General features: G+C 48.3%; 1 protein-coding gene and 1 long non-coding RNA gene across 8 annotated transcripts in view; one reads left to right on the forward strand and one right to left on the reverse strand.

The window, feature by feature from the left end:
- Positions 1-16,427, reverse strand: part of ME3 (malic enzyme 3) — a 291,238-nt gene that overhangs the window by 86,932 nt on the left and 187,879 nt on the right. The window lies entirely within an intron of this gene.
- Positions 588-15,976, forward strand: LOC125111044 (uncharacterized). Of its 4 annotated transcripts, XR_007130813.1 has the most exons (5): positions 588-855; positions 1,563-1,847; positions 11,558-12,118; positions 12,835-12,926; positions 15,067-15,976. It is a non-coding gene; the product is annotated as an uncharacterized LOC125111044 (long non-coding RNA). The 4 variants fall into 4 exon arrangements; XR_007130812.1 differs by having other exon boundaries at positions 11,558-12,926; XR_007130815.1 differs by lacking the exon at positions 12,835-12,926.

Below are 16,427 nucleotides of genomic sequence, written 5' to 3' on the forward strand. Positions count from 1 at the left end.
CTCCCTCTGACTCAGAGGCCCTACCAATGGGTCGCTTGTTTAGAGGCAGGCTCAAGAGAGGGGAGAGAAACATCCTATTTGCTTTTGCGAAGCAGGTCTGAGAAGTAGTCCCACATATATATTCTTTTTTTCCCACTGAATCATAAATCTCTGTAGCCTCAGTTTGAGAAACAGGCGAGGAGCACAGAACCTTGTCAAGACCCACTGAAACAATAAGGCCTCCTGAGCCAAGGACAAGCTGAAGCTGTAAAAGCGCAGATCCATTTTATGCTAGTATTTATGAGACAATTCTCTGGGCAGACATCTGAGTCCCATCTTGGAGCAATTTGTAAGCGGAAGACTCTGCCCACTTAGATTTATCGAATAAACATTTCTGGAGCTATCGCCGCATATTAGTCATGAAAGCTGGAATTTAATAGAAGAGAACAGAATGCAGTTTTCCGAGAGGACAAAAGTTCACTGGGAAAACTTATGGACAAACCTCGGGGACCCTGATTACTGGAAGCAAATGCAAGAGACAGCTAAGTGCCTGGAACCAAATGCCTGAAAGGGCCACTCATCAGGTGTAATTAAGCCGGGGGGCGGGGGGAGGCGTGGGGCATTTGACTTCATTTGTCATTTTGACTGAGTTTAGCCTCCAAACTCTTTAAGTCTTTTAAAGGAAGAAATCTCAGAAAACTCAAGATCAGGAATGCGCAAGGCCCAGAAGTATTTGCTCTGAAAAGACTGGGAAAAGACGCCTTTCTCTGGTCAGAAATAAGTTCCAACTGGACCCGCTTAATTCGACACCAGTGTAATTGTGATGCTCAAGCACAGTGGCTCAGACAGACTTAGGTTCAAATCTCAAGTCTTCTGGTTAGTAGCTGAGTGACCTTGGCAAATGACTACACTTGAGCCTCAGTTTCCTCATCTATAAAATAGGGATAATAAAACATTTCTAACCAAGTTGCCTGAGACAATGAACAGAGATAATATATGGGAAGCAGTCAGTACAATGCCTGGAGCATTTAGTAAGTGCTCAATAAACCGAAGCAATTTTTACTCTTATTCCATGTAAACTCTCCTAGAGAGTCAGTGGTATCCCAGGCTTACCATTAATAGGAGAATGTAATGAATGAGGCTAAAAAGGTTGATTTGATCTGACTGTGTATATATGAGCTATATACTTGGCAATATTCCTGTTGTCTCTTTATAAGAATACCTTGGGTCTATATAGCAAAACCCCAAACTATTAGAAGATAGAAATATCAAATGGGGAGCTCAGTCTTGACCTGTTCAGGAGACTGTGCTAATATTGGTGCCACTAAGAAAAATTTTAACTGTTATGCTGAAAACACAGCAGGTCCAGTCTTTCTTTTCTATTAGCTGTGTAAGCTAAAGTGCTCATTCATAAACTATTTCAGCAATTATTTATTAGACCTCGCTTTGTATCAAGACCTGTTCTGTGGACTTGGGATATTTCTTTCAGTTGATAAAGCAGACAAAAATCTCTGCCCTTATGGAACATATATTCATCCATTTTCTTTCGTTCATTCATTCACTCATTTATTTTTTCATTCCAGTATGTGGGAACTGCCATAGAAGGAGTTAAAGAAAGGGGAAGAACCAAGATACAAAGATGAATGAGACACACTGTCTGATAAACTCTGTCCATTACAGCAGAGAGCAGTGGAGCAGATCTGCAAATAATCACTGGATAACAATGTACCAAGTTCATTAACAGAGTGTCTGCTGAGGCCATTATGCACAGACACAGAAGAAGGAGCAAAATGTTCTGCAAGCAAGAGAGTGGGGACAGAGACTAAGGAGGAGGCAAGAGATGAAGACCTTTGGGATGATTTTAACAGGTAAGTGGGAATTTGTCATTAGGTAAGATGGGGAAACGGTTTCAGGCAAAGCGAAGATTTGCTGTGTAAGCTAAATTTTGCAATCAGGGAAGCATTCGGCAGATTGTAAGATGAAAGGAAAGTGTAACACATAAACTAAAGCAGCTTATTTCAGAAACTCAACTGTTATCAATCATGGACTAATTAAACTCTGGTTTTTGTTTTGTTTTTAAACTAGAACTAAGTAGAAAACAGCCTTTATTTTCCCCTAAGTTTTCCCCTCTGATGAGAACAGCAGAGTCAGCTTCAGCTTGCATCTGATTTCTGATGCTCTGCTTACCCAGAGGAGAGGTTATGAAATTTCGGGCCATGTGCTACCAATATAGTCCCTAAGTTTCCTGCAGGATAATAAGCTGTGAGTAGCTTTAAAATGGAGATTCTTGGAGATCCCATTGTGGCTCAGAGGGAGTGGAAGGGATCAGAAGCTTGGGGTTATTGGATACAACCTGAAATGGATTTACAATGAGATCCTGCTGAGTAGCATTGAGAACTATGTCTAGATAATTATATTGTAACAGAATGAAGGGTGGAAAAAAAATGTATACATGTAAGTGTATCTGGGCCCCCAGGCTGCACAGCGGAAAAATAAATTAAAAAAAAAAAAAAGAACCCAACAGTGTCCCTGAGGATACAGTTTCACTCCCCGGCCTTGCTCAGCGGGTTCAGGATCCAGCGGTGCCGCAAGCTTCCGTGTAGGTCGAAGATGCGGCTCTGATTAGCCCCCTAGTCCATGAACTTCCATATGCCGCAGGTTGGCCCTAAAAATAAAAACAAATAAAATGGAGATTCTTGTGTCCCATTCCTGACACAATAAATCAGAATCTTAGGAAAATCTAATTTTTTCCTGTCTTTTTTCAGTTGTACCCAAGGCATATGAAAGTTCCTGGGCCAGGGATCGAATCCAAGCCACAAGTATGACCTATAACGGGACACTTAACCCATGGTGATGGGCCAGGGATCAAACCCTCACAACCGTAGAGACAACAGATCCTTAACCTGCTGCTCCACAGTGGGAACTCCCTGAAGTCTGTAATTAACATGCATTCTTAAGAAAGTTTAAAACCACTGATCTAGGGAGACATTTATTCTCAAAACCACCACTTATCTGGTTTGATAATCAAAATCATTTAATTACCTATTTATCCTAATTACTCTAGACAGCACTTTATCTGATTTTGCTCTACTCTTACTTGAATTCAAAGTTCCTACGCCATCTTTGTCTAGAGAGAGAAGTTTCTGTGTCTCATTAATGGTTACCCCTTCCTCCTCTATCCAAGCAAAAGAGGTTCTCTCTGGCTTCTTCTAGTCTTTCAGTCAATGAAAACGTTACCATGACAACCTCACATCAATGTCTTTCCACTTGGCTGCACACGGGCACCAGCAGGGAAAGGCAACCTGCTGCACCTATTCGTGGTGAGACCTGGACATCGTTATTAATCCTTTGGCTCCAAAGATTCTGGAGATGCAGGTCATGATCTCATTCCACTCGCACTATTGATTTCTTCCCAATTGACAGGCCTGAATTTGGGGATAAGGTTAACCAGCAAATAATCAGTAGCCTGTTCTTTAATTGTACCAGTAACTAGAAACTTCTTGCAATTCTTTCTACCTCCCCAGCCCAGCTTTTTAAATTCAAGTACATTCTAAAAACACTTATCCAGTGCCCACTATGTCTCAAGTCCTGGGCAAGTCTTCCTGCTGGAGAGTCTTAAAGAATCAAACGTGATATACATTAATGTTAAAAAAATTAAGACATAATGCATTTTAAACAAAATCACAGAGTTAAAGCTCTTTAAGTAAGAAGCCGTTAATAACAGAAGCTCACTTCTCCAAGATCTATTAGAAGTCATGATGAAAATAAGACTCCAAGTTTTTTCTATCCATGGATGCTATTCTTCCATCTATCCATCTTTCCAGTCATCCTTCCATCCATCCAACATGACCCACGTGCAGGCTCTGTGCTGGGAGCTGGACAGCCAATGGTGAGCTATACCAGTATGACTTCTGCCCCCGGAAGCTTACAGTCAGTCCAATAGTGGAAAGAGTCCTGGATGGAAAAGAGAAAGCTGCCAACTCTAGGTTCTGTTCTCTCTCTTTGTATGGCCGGGGGGAGTCAACTTCTGGATCCCCCATTTCGTCACGTGAAAAGGATGCTCTGTCTGTTTCACAAAGCCACTCACAGGATGGTATGTATTTTCACCCTTAAGCTTCAAAGTGCTATATACATGTAGGTAATGATTCTGAAGTAAGCTTGGTTCAAGAGGTGGGGAAACACCTCTCTCTGCACAGGGGAAGATGACTGGAGTTGTAGTCCTGTTTCTACTGACTTGTGTCTCCCACGGGGAGGTTGTCCTGTCTCGGTTTAGGCTCCATGATTCTGCCACCATATGCTGCAAAGGGCAAACCTATGGAGATGCCAGGCTCAAGGGACTCTTAAGGGTGAATCAAATCCATCTCTTTAGAGACGGGGCCTCACGTAAGACTGCCTGGAAAGATGTGACTCTTTTCCAAGTCCTCTTAGGAGGCAAATGTCTCAGCCTGTGCTGGAACCTGGAGCAGGGGGTCTGGGGAGTGGGCTGCAGGGAGCATCTGTGTTGGCTGTGCAGGGGGTCTGGCTGGAAATGTGGGGCCATTAAATATCCTGACACCAACTCAAGAACCTATTGTGGGAGCAGGATCCGTGAAGCACTTGGCATGTCCTTGCTATGTGCCTAAAAGACTACCCATGGAGTGTGAAGATCCTGCCAAGGTGCAAACCTGGGCTCCTCCTGAGGCTCTCTAACCAGGCACTGTGACACAGCCCCACTTCACCCCATCTCCCCGAAGAGACTGCGGCCGAGGTGATGCACACGGGCTCCTGCAGATACTTGCTGCTTTCATTCAGCCTAGGGAACGAACATGTTTGCTTGGCTGTCCTTTTGGGAGAGGACTGTGTGTGGACATGTGACTCTGAAATACTGAGTGTCAGCGATACAGGACTGGAGGGTGTTCCAATGCGGAAGGAGAGGCCCAGGACAGGACAGACTCAGGTTCGATCAGGCTACTTACTAGCCCTCCGGCTCTAGGCTAGTTTCCCATCACCTCTGAACCTCTCCTCTGTGTCCTGGGGACAGTAACACATTCTGATTTCTTAGGGCTAATGTGAGACTCAAAGAATGAAGGTAACATGACTTGTGCACTGACCCCTCAACAGAAGCCAGTGGCAGCTGTTAGGATGCAACTCACTATCCCATTCCTGCAGCTGGAACTCAACCTTCCATGACTGTCACTGCACCATGACATGGTTCAAATCCAATGATTCTTCCTCTCTCTTCCACCTTCACATCCCCCTGAGCTCCACGTGCTACAGTTCCTCTTTCTCAGTGTCTTGCATTTCCACCCTCATTTCTGCATCTCGGACTCCATCAGGCTCTTATCTCCTCGTCCTCGAGTTAACACAGAGGTGCCTGGTGGCTCTCCTCTGGATCCCTCCCAGAATTATCCTCCTTGAAAAAGGCTTTCGGTGGAGCACCCTCTGGGAGGTGTACCCAACATGACCCCAAGTCCTCGCTGGGCCTCCCATGGCCTTTACCTTCCCCACCCCCTTGGTAGAGCAACCTCCTCGCACATGCTGCCTATACCGCAGTGGTGAATCCTCTGTCCTGGAGAGGCTCCATCTCCAGGGAGGAGAGGCTCCATCTCCAGGGAGGAGAGACTCCATCTCCAGGAAGAAGAGGCTCAGGAAGACACGATGGGCAGCAGCCAAGGCTGTGCCCTCTGGAGCCTGGGATCGAATCTTGGCTTAGCTGTGTCCTAGCCCGTGTCAACCTCTTTCATGTTATTTACTTCTCAGGGCCTCAGTTTCCTCGTCATGAAAATCGGTGTAACATCATAAAACTGAAAGAGATGTTGCAGGGCCTGAGTCAAGCATCTAGGAGAAGGCCTGGTGCAGTAGAAGCTTTGAATAAATAAGTGTGAGCCACGGTTGCATGACAGAGGTGATTCAAACATCACATCAGGAAGGGCACTGCTTTCAGCTGTAGGTAGCAAAAAACATTGACTCACTTGGCCGGAAAGAGGAAATTTAGTTCACGTAACAAGAAGTCCACTCAGGAAGGAGACTCAGAATTTGTTTATTTACTGGCTCAAAATGTCACCAAGGACGCAGGCTCCCTCCATGACCATCCTTGGCCTCAGAGGCTTCCTCCATCCCCGCGCCATTTTCCTCATGACTGTAGGATGGGTTGTCACAGTTCCCAGGCAGTCACAACAGCCAGGGAAGAAGGAGCTCTCTGGTGATAAGAAAACCTTTCCAGAAGTCCTTGGGCAGATGGCCCTCTCAGCTCTTTGACCATATTTGTCACTGGCAAGGGAACCTCTTTGTGCCTGGCTGGGATCAATCAGGACCCACTGATTGGTGCTGGGAAGGGTGTGTCGTCAAAGCACATGGCCACTGGGGGAGAGAAAAGAGGTGACAGAAACCTGGGGGTTTTGTTAAGAAGGAAGATGTGTCTCCTACCTTCCCAGTACTGAGGGTCTGGGATTCTTGCTTGTTCTATATCCATGTCTCTTACTTATTCAGTTCCTCTTGCTTGGAATTCATCCAACAGATCTTTGAATGCCAGCGACTGTGCTGGGCCACCTTCCCACCACAAATCAAAATCCTGTTGGCCAGGTTTAGGCCAAGAACCAACAATTCAGTGGAGAGATTTCTTACTGTAATGAATGGCCACCGTACTGCCAAAGTAAACCAGACAATCCGCACCACTAACTGGCTTATCTCACCCTAGCACTGCTCCTCTCCTCAGATGGGCTGTAAACAACCTCAAGGTCAAGGACCATGAATAAATTACCTTATTCCATTTGGATCTTCCATGTATTTATGGTGGCCAACCAACAAGACGGCACTTAACCAATGCTTGTTGAATGGAATTGAATCAGAAGACAGTCTTTTTGTTTGTTTGTTTGTTTAGGGCTGCACCCGAGACATAGTTCCGGACTAGGGGTCGAATGAATCAGAGCCACAGCAATGTGGGATCCGAGCCGGATCTGTGAACTATACCACAGCTCACAGTAACACCGGCTCCTTAACGCACTGAGCAAGACCAGGGATCGAACCCACATCCTCATGGATACTAGGTGGATTCGTTACCACTGAGCCACGAAGACACGAAGACAGTCTTTAAGTGTTCTCCCTGGTAGGCGCCTGAAGGTACTATGCTTGACACCCACGGGAGACACAGGACAGAACGAAATGCAATTAATTCCCACTCTGAAGCTTGTGGTGCAGCACATGAGCACATGTGAGAAACTGTGTGAAGTTGGAGAAGTACATCTTCCACCACCAACTTTACTTAGTCCTTTAACCTCCAGTGACCTTCTGGACAATGCTGATGCCACATGGGCACCCAGCCTGAGCCTTGTTTCCATCTCCAGCACCCCAGACACAATCTTCATGATCTATTCTTTCCAATCCTTCTTCTCATTCACACAAAACCTCTCCTTCCAACCCTTACGGTCTAGAGGAATATTGGTTTAAGATGGTCTCTAAGAAACCAGTTCACAGATAAAGTTTTCAATGTTATACATCCAGAGAACATGAAAAAATGATTCCCACAGCTGCCAGGACATGAATATAATACTGGATTTTAGGGATCTGACAGCTGGTGGGTGGGTTCTTTTCTGGCAAGGCTGTCTCCACTTTAAGAAATTCTATAACAACTCTCTTCCTCTAGTCTAGAAGCTTTTAAAACATTTGCACTATTTGCAGCAACTCTTAAGAAGCCACACTTTGGAGGCTAAGCTTAACTTGAGCAAACACAAGCTTTTATTTTTATTGAAGTATAGTTGATTTCAATTATTATATTAGGTTCAATTTCATAGTGATTCAATTTTTTTTTTTTTGTCCTTTTGTCTCTTTAGGGCCGCACCCTCAGCATATGGTGGTTCCCAGGCTAGGAGTCCAACTGGAGCTGTAGCCACCGGCCTATGCCAGAGCTGCAGCAACACAGGATCCGAGCTGTGTCTGTGACCTACACCACAGCTCATGGCAATGCCGGATCCTTAACCCACTGAGCGAGGCCAGGGACTGAACATGCCCGTGTCCTCATGGCTGCTAGTTGGGTTCATTAACTGCTGAGCCATGATGGGAACTCCTGATTCAATATTTTTATAGATTATATTCCATTTAAAGTTAATACAAAATAATGGTTATATTCCCCTATGGTGTACAATATATCTTTGTTGCTTGTCTTTTTTTCTTTTTTTAGGGTTGCAGGTGCAGCATATGGAAGTTCCCAGGCTAGGGGTCGAATCTGAGCTACAGCTACACCACAGCCACAGCAATGCTAGATCTGAGCCGCATCTGTGACCTACACCCCAGCTTGCAGCAACAATGGATCCTTAACTCACTGAACGGGGCCCAGGGATCCAACCGGCATCCTCATGGATACCAGTCAGGTTCATTTCTGCTGAGCCACAGTAGGAACTCCTCCTAGTTATCTGTTTTATACACAGTGGTTCACATCTCTTAATCTCATACCCCTCTCTTAGTCCTCACCCTTCTTCTCCCCCCTGGTAACCACTAGTTTGTTCTCTGTGTCTGTGAGTCTGTTTCTGTGAACAAACACAAGCTTTCGTGCATTTTACAGGTTAATGAGAGATGAAGGTTATTTGAGGAAAGGTCTACTCGACTCCTGCCTGTATGGACGGATTTCCTTCTCAGTAAGGAAATTCTCCCACACCTATTCTTTTGATCATCACGGTTGGGGTTGCCAGGGACAAAGGAGGAAAAGGACAGAGTCAGATAAAAAAGAAACAAAAATCAGTTTGTTTAAACTGCCAGGGAAACCTGACTTCGGCTAAAGGAAGTCAAACGCAGAACACCCTGTTCTAGTTAATAAAGCTCATCTGCTTCCAGCCTGAGAAGAAAAAAAAAATCTTTGCATCCGTGTGGGGCCGTTCAATCTTTCCTGCCTTCCCCCTTATCCCCAAACTCATGGATGGCTGGCGCATGGGTGTCCTCTGCCCGCCCTGCATAGCAAGGCTGCTCCTTCTGAAGGCTAAAGGCATGTCACGTGCAAGGAAGAACACACTTTTCTGTATGTAACTCTTCAAACTTTCTCCAAAAGAGAATAAGCCATTTCCCTCGGCAATTGAAACGCATGTAATTCAGACACTAAAATAACGATCCTCAGTGGTTTCCAAGAGTGGGGTCGGGAGGGAAAGACGAATGGGCAGGAGCTCAGGATGTTTAGGGCAGTGAACACACTCTGTGTGATACTCCATTATACATATGCCCGAACCCACAGAATGTCCAGCACCGAAAGTGATCCCTACCGTAAAGTGTGGGGCCTGGGTGATTATGATGTGTCAATGCAGGTTCATCGACTGTGATCAATGTATGGCTCTAGTGGGGGGCACTGGTGATGGGGAGGCTATGCATGTGTGGGGGCAGGGGGTGTGGGCGAAGTCTCTGCATCCTCCCTTCAATTTTGCTATGAACATAAAACTGCTCTCAAAAAATAAATTCTGTACTAAAAAATTATTTAATAATAATAATAAAAATAAGATCCACCTTTCTGTTCCAAAATGTTTCAGTGACGTGGGATCCACAGACGATTTAACTTACTCCACGTGACATGGGCCTTAAATAACAGCTGAACAACCTCACCCTCTGGAAGGACTCCCCGTGCCACCTTCCTCAGATCTATGCCAGCGTCAATTCCCAAACCCTGGCACAATCCACCACAGACCCCGGGCTGCCCAGCTCGTCTGCCTGGGAACATGCCACATGTGAGTCAGAGCTCTCAGCAAAAATGACACTTGTGCAAAAAAGTCTGCAAGCTGCTGCTTGTCAGAAAATGAATACTATGTGTTTTCATCTACTTTTGCATTTTTCTCCCTTCCATGCCAGAAAACAAACCCGAGAGGCAAATTTATAGCCACAGTGCTCTGATTTGCTCAAAAATTTCAGACTCTAAGGGCTGGAGGGAGCCCCTGAGATCACCTAATAAAATGCCCTCCTTTATAGGAGTTCCCATCGTGGCTCAGTGGTTAACGAACCGGACTAGTATTCATGAGGATGCGGGTTCAACCCCTGGCCTTGCTCAGTGGGTTAAGGATCTGACGTTGCTGTGAGCTGTGGTGTAGGTCGAAGACATGGCTTGGATTCCAAGTTACTGCAGCTCTGGCATATGCTGGTGGCTACAGCTCTGACTGGACCCCTAGCCTGGGAACCTCCATATGCCATGGAAGCGGGCCTAAAAAGACAAAAAAAATGCCCTCCTTTATAGATGAGGAAACTGAGGCCCAGAAAGGGGGAGGCATTGACCAAAGGGAGCACTGCTAAAACCGGGACCAGAAACACTCTCTCAGGACTCCCAGATTTTTCCAGGAATGCACAGAGGGGCCTGCAAGTATCCATCCCTTCTGCTTCTTTCAGGTGGTCTCCATTCAGTGCTTAGTGAGTGACTTTTCACCAAATTTTAATTTAGTGATTTTCAAAGTGTGGTCCCTGCACTAGCAGCATCAGCATCCTGGAACAGGTTGGCTGTGTCAATTCTCTGAATCTGTTTCAATAAGCCCTCCAGCTAAAGCGCATGCTCAGGTTTGAGCATCACTGTTCAGTCTGTTAGCTTCATCCACCCAATTAACAAGGTGATGAGGGGGCTCATCATATCTGTCTAATTTCAATGCTCTTTTTCAGTTGGGCTCTTCTGGCGACCTAAAACAGAGGTATACCTAAGTTACCTCTGGAAAAAGAGGGTTTATTGTAAATTTGTGAACAGGAACTGCAGTGGAAGCTATCATGAGCTAAGGCAGTTCTGGGGGACTGTTGCTCGCTCTACCGGTTTCCCCATCTGTCTTTCTCATTAGCCCGATACTCTCTTCACGGATCCCGTCCTTTATTTCCTACTTTTTTTTTTCCTGCTCCTTATAGCTGGCATTTGCCTTTGGCCTGCCATGACCTGACTCTAAAGTCTGAATCATAGCATCCTTTTGGCCTTAAGTTTCCATCCTGATGGAATATTCTCTTCACATAAGTTTTCCCATTTGTCAGTCCAAATTCCTGGAAAGGACTCCACCTGGCACGGCTCATCTTTTGAGCCAGGTTGTGCTGGTCACATCCTCACTCACATGACCAGTGACCTTTGGTTTGATGCTTTTTTCCTGTCTAATCAACTATTGTCCTGGGATGAATTGTGACTTGGGAGACAGGTGACTTCTGCGCAGTGACAGGGACTTCAGGAGGAAACTGGGGGGGAGGGTAAGGAATGCACATGTGATACTTCTCCCCCCCACCCCACCAACCAGGTGAATGAGACACGAAGGACCTTGGCAGTGGGGTTCAAAAGTTTGGTCACTGAGAGCTGAGATGGAGACGAAGTTTATGTTACATTATCACGACCCTAATCTTCAGTGCACGTCGACGCACCCTGCACTTCAATGCAGGCTGAGGTGGCCTGGAAGATGGGGCTGCAGTTACTGACTTCCGAGAGGTCACAGAAGATCCAGGCTGGAAGGGACTTCAGGGACCACCCCATCCAGCGGTTCTCAGCCCCACTGCCCATGAGGATCCCTGGGGAGCTTTTGCAAACTAAAGGGATACTGATGTAAATATCCTCAGATGCTTTTAGTGCACGTCTGCCCCCAAGACCTACTGCTCTCACTTGACCCTCTTCATTTTACAGGTGGTGAAACATCAGCTCGGTGGCATAATGTGACCATGACTCGCTTGAAGATTCCACTTCTAACTCCAAGATAGATCCCAGGTTAGGGCTGGCAGGGATCACAGAAGCCATGCAATCCAACCCCACTCTCACTTGAGCCTAAGCAGCAGCTATGTGACTTGCCCAAGGAGTCATGGCCACAAAGGGGGCTAGAACTCTTAACCTTTGCTTATAACACTGAGGCTAGAGGACCAAAAGGACCAGATGGGAGGGAAGCAGACCCAGCTGCAGACCTGCACTTGCTCTGCACCAGGGCGCCTCTCCAGTAGCACGGCTGGAACAGTTTGGCAGAGGAGCTTGGACATAAACAGACGTGGAGCTGGCTCTGGCAAAGAAATCAGCACTTGGGTGCCCTGAGGATGGGGAGGAGGCTAATCCTTGTTTTTTTGCCTGTCTCCCAATTATGCTGGGTGAGTGTATGTGTATGCGCTCCTGATCAACTGACAGCTGGGTTGGAGCCCGGATTGCAGTGTGCTCAAAGACTGCCTCCTGGGTATCTGCGGCGCTGTGATTTTTGTTGAGGTAAGATTGTCTTTGTTTTCTGGAGGGGCTTTGGTCAAGGTGTTGGCAGCATCAGTCTGGCGTGTAGCCAGGAAATGGCTTCAGTAGGCATTTAGGAAGCAGAGGTGTGTTTGTGTGTGTGCAGGTGGTGGAGGTGGCTGAAGATAAAAGGGTTCCAGTGTAAAAAAAATGAGGCAAGGGCTCACCACTCATTGAGAACGGGAGGCAGGAAACCCCAGGGGGGTGAGGGTGTGCTTTAATCACATCCTTTTATGGGGGACGAAGGAGAAGAGGAGATGAAAAAGGAACACACCTTCAAGCTTGCGAGGAGCTTTACAATGGATAAAGCACGTTCACACATGTGTAGCCCGTCTGACCTTCACGAGATGGGCTGTTCCTGCAATCCAGACTCGGGGATGGGGAGTAGCTGGGCTCCGAGGCCACACGGCTGTTATCGGGGAGCTGAGCCACTCCCTCGGGACCCCAGCCCGGTGCTCTGACCACTACAGCCCTCCCAGCGCGTGAGCGTCCCTCATGTGTGCAGGTGGGTTACACAAGGGAGTTTCCGTGAAGGCAAGGATGAAGGTGTTTGTGGGGTGTTATGTTTACCAGCGCCACAGATGCTGGACTGCGAACACAGGAGAAACACAGGGAATTGGCTCAGCTGTGATGTCTTCGACGAATTAGTCTTAGTTTTCATCTGGGTAAAGTAACAAGCACCCTGTGGGCTGTTGCAGGCTTCAGAGATCAAGGACACAAGGTACCTAACCTGGGCTCGCCAGGAGCCTTGTGAGCATTCGGCAAACAATAGCTGTTAATATCCTGTGAGGTAAGATTGTCTTTGTTTTCTGGAGGGGCTTTGGTCAAGGTGTTGGCAGCATCAGTCTGGCGTGTGTGCAGAAACCCACGTGTCTGCAGATAAGCTCAGGGCCAAGGGCTGCTGGCTTTGACCAAGTCCAAATTTGTTCCTCGGGTATCTTCCACAGAGCCTCCCCTGGGGAAACCAAGTCCCTCTTCCTGCCCTCACCTTTCTAACTAACTCATCCCAGCCCCCCGAAGCTGCACAGGAACCTGCTGATGGCTCTGCCAGTTAAGCACAAGCACAGATCACTCAGGTCAGAGTGGGCGGCACTGCGATGCCCTGAGCCGCCTGCACCTGACGCTCCTGGGCAGGGAGACTGCGTCAGAGGACAGATCCTAGAGGAGGTGCGTCAGGTGGATCACAGCTGCTGAGCATCTTCAGGGGCTCCTTACGTGCTGAATCTCTCCCAGTCCTCACAAACAGCCACGTGAATGGGCATTATTTTCATTTTACACATGAGGAGACGGAGGGCGCCCTCACTATCCAAAGTCATCTTTTTGAACGGGGGACTCAAGGTCAAGTCTGCCTGGCTTCAAAGGCAGTGCTCCTCCCACTCCCTGCAAGCCAACCCTCATCACCCACACAGGTGGGACCCCACATGGAGGCCAGGGAGTGTCAGGTCTCCAGGTGTGTGTGCACGTCACTTGGAGCCTGGAGCTCGAGAGGATGAGGGTGAGGGCTGGGCTGGGCTGGTCCAAGGGAGGCAGCTGGAAGGGAGAATATTCGCTCACACTGTACAGCAAGCCACACCCTCCGGGCTGCTTCTCCGCACCTGCTCCTGGTTGAGCCGCATTCCTCAGCCTGGCCTCCCCTCTGGCTTTCACCTCTTCCCTGTCTCTGTCACACACACACACACACACACACACGAGTGACCTTGGGAGGCTTTCCCCAAGCCAGGCTTGCCAGGACCCATGGCCCCTCGAGGCGCATGCAAAGCCCAGAACCTTCTGTTGTGTCTTATCTGCCCAGGGGTACTCAGAGGTCCCGGAGAAACTCTGGCATCTGGCTCAGGGCTATGAGGCGAGGCGACACAGGGCCCCGGGGGTGTGTGTGGGGGGGGTGGGGGGCGGGGGGGGGGCTTCCATTTTAGCCTCAGGCTGGACCTAATTAGCTTTGGTTGGAGGCCAGGCCCTTTGACAGAGGGCTTCATTATTCCCAGAAACCTGGCAGGAAGGTTTATCATTTTGGACACTGAGAAGGAGCTGGCTCTCTCCCTGGTGGCCTTGGCTCTGTCCTCCCTTCAGTTGCTCGTCCATAAAGCCATTCCCAACCAGGCCTCAGAGGAAGCTCAGGGCTTCAGTGGAGCCCAGACTTTCCTCCCCCTTAGGAGCAGGGCAGGTAAGGAGTCAACACCTGAAAAGCAGCCAAACCGAAACACGGAGCGGCAGCTCAGAATGCCACGTTTCAGATAACTTCACTGGGTAATCATCCGGAGAGGGCTTTGCGCAAAACAGGTGCGGGAAGTCTGCACCAAGAGCAGAGGAATGAATCCAGGAGTCGGTTCAGCCTGCCCCACCTGCTGCAGCCCCCTCAGTGGCCCAGGATGTGGGGCTCAGTGCCTCCAGGCAGAAGCTCTGGAAAGGGCATAGAGAATCCCCACTTCACACCCCTGGGCAGTCAAACTCCAGGAGCTGCAAGGATGCCCCATCCTGATCACCCACCAAATGTGTACAGACCCAAACTACAGCCAGCAGCAGGGTGTGGTGGTTTCCTTTCCACTCTCTGGTTCAGAAGGTGTGGGGTTTTGTTTTGTTCTGTTTTCATCAGCCACACCCACAGCATGCGGAAGTTCCCAGACCAGGGATCGAACCTTTGCCACAGCTGTAACCGGAGCCACAGCAGTGGCACAACGCTGGATCCTTAACCTGCTGAGCCATGAGGGGACTCCCAGACCACGTGGGAGTCCTGGCTCTGCTGGTTATGAGCTGTGTGGCTCGGGGCAAATTTCCTCTGTGCCTCGGTTTTCCCATCTACAAACAGGACGATAATAGAGCCCACCTCTTAGGAAGGCTGTGATAATTAAACAAGGTAATCTATGTAAAATTTTAGGATAGGACCTGGCCTTTGGCAAGCAGTGATTACAATGATGCTTTTCTTCTGGTTCTAGTTGGACTGTAAGGTTCCTGCTGGGATGATCACACACCTGTTTTCGAGGCTACATGTCCAGCTTCTGCGGCACCTTCTCTACACTCACTCAGGCCTGACGGCTTCTCTGGGCTCAAGGGGTGGGCAGGGCCCTGTTTCCACCCACATGGACCCCCCCCCCCGCCCCCCGCTGCTACGGCCCTCTCCATCACTGACCTACTGCGGAACCACCAGGGAGAACTGGCCCTGAGTGTGAAATCCCCTTGGTGCGATGGAGACCAAGGACTGGCCATCTCCTCCTCCACCCCTCTGGTCCCCTGTGTCACCCATCGTGAGGTTCCAGAGGCCTTACAGTCTAGCACGAGGGACATGAGAGTGCTTGGGTCACTGCAGACTAAGACTTTCTGCCTCAGTTCTTTGGCCGCATCTTTCATGACTCAGCTCCAATGTCATGTCATGTCTGTGGTGTGGCTTTCCCCTAGGCCCATAGCCAGAAGTCTCACTGCACCAACTTCTCTCTAATTGAGCTCTCAGATAAGTTCCTTTCCTCTGGCCACCTCAGTTTCCTCATCTGTGAAATGGAGATACTGTTACCAAACTCATCTCACAGGACATTGGGAAGATCCATGATAAGCCCATGGATGGAAGAGCCCAGTTCCTCTGCCCTTACCCCCCTTGCCATGCAGCGGAGATGGGGAGACACCCTGAGTGAGCTGACTGCCCGTCTGTCCACAAAGCTGATAAAACCAAGCTCTTTCCGGGAGGCCATTCCCTCCTCCCCTACCCATGGAATTCCTATTCAGCCTTCGAGGACCAGCTCAAATGTCATCTCTCCTTCGAAGCCTTCCTGCGGTCCCCAGAGAAAGCATATTTTCCTCTCCCTTGCGCTCCTCTAATTCTTCGTTCCCATTAAATCTCTTGTTTCCTTTTAACCTTTATGATACTTAACTTATTATTGCTTGAGGTCAAGAACCGTATTTTATTCTTTGGGGGTAATAACTTCCTGGTGTGTAACACGATGCCCAGCACCTAGTAATGGCTCCATAAATGTTCATGAGCTCAGTTTCTGTCTTGCATGTTTCCTGGATTCTGGAGTGGACCCTGGAGGCAAATTCGACCTTCACCAGCCCGATACTGGTTTATCTGAAGCCAACAACTGAATTTACAATCTTGTCCACAGAGTCCATGGTGAAGGGCTCCTGGGAGTGGGAGGTGGACGTGGGATGGCCTCATGTTTCCACAGCATCTCTGCCGCAAGCCAGTGGCGGCCGTGAGCCATGCCTTGAGGGTCCAAGGACCTCTGTAGGAGACACTGGGTCTGGTGGAGCCAAATTGCATTTGTGGCTATGCATGTTAGTTCATTCCATGGTCGGTGACTCAATT

This window comes from Phacochoerus africanus, chromosome 11 (genome assembly GCF_016906955.1).
Source record: "Phacochoerus africanus isolate WHEZ1 chromosome 11, ROS_Pafr_v1, whole genome shotgun sequence".
Lineage (NCBI taxonomy): Eukaryota > Metazoa > Chordata > Mammalia > Artiodactyla > Suidae > Phacochoerus > Phacochoerus africanus.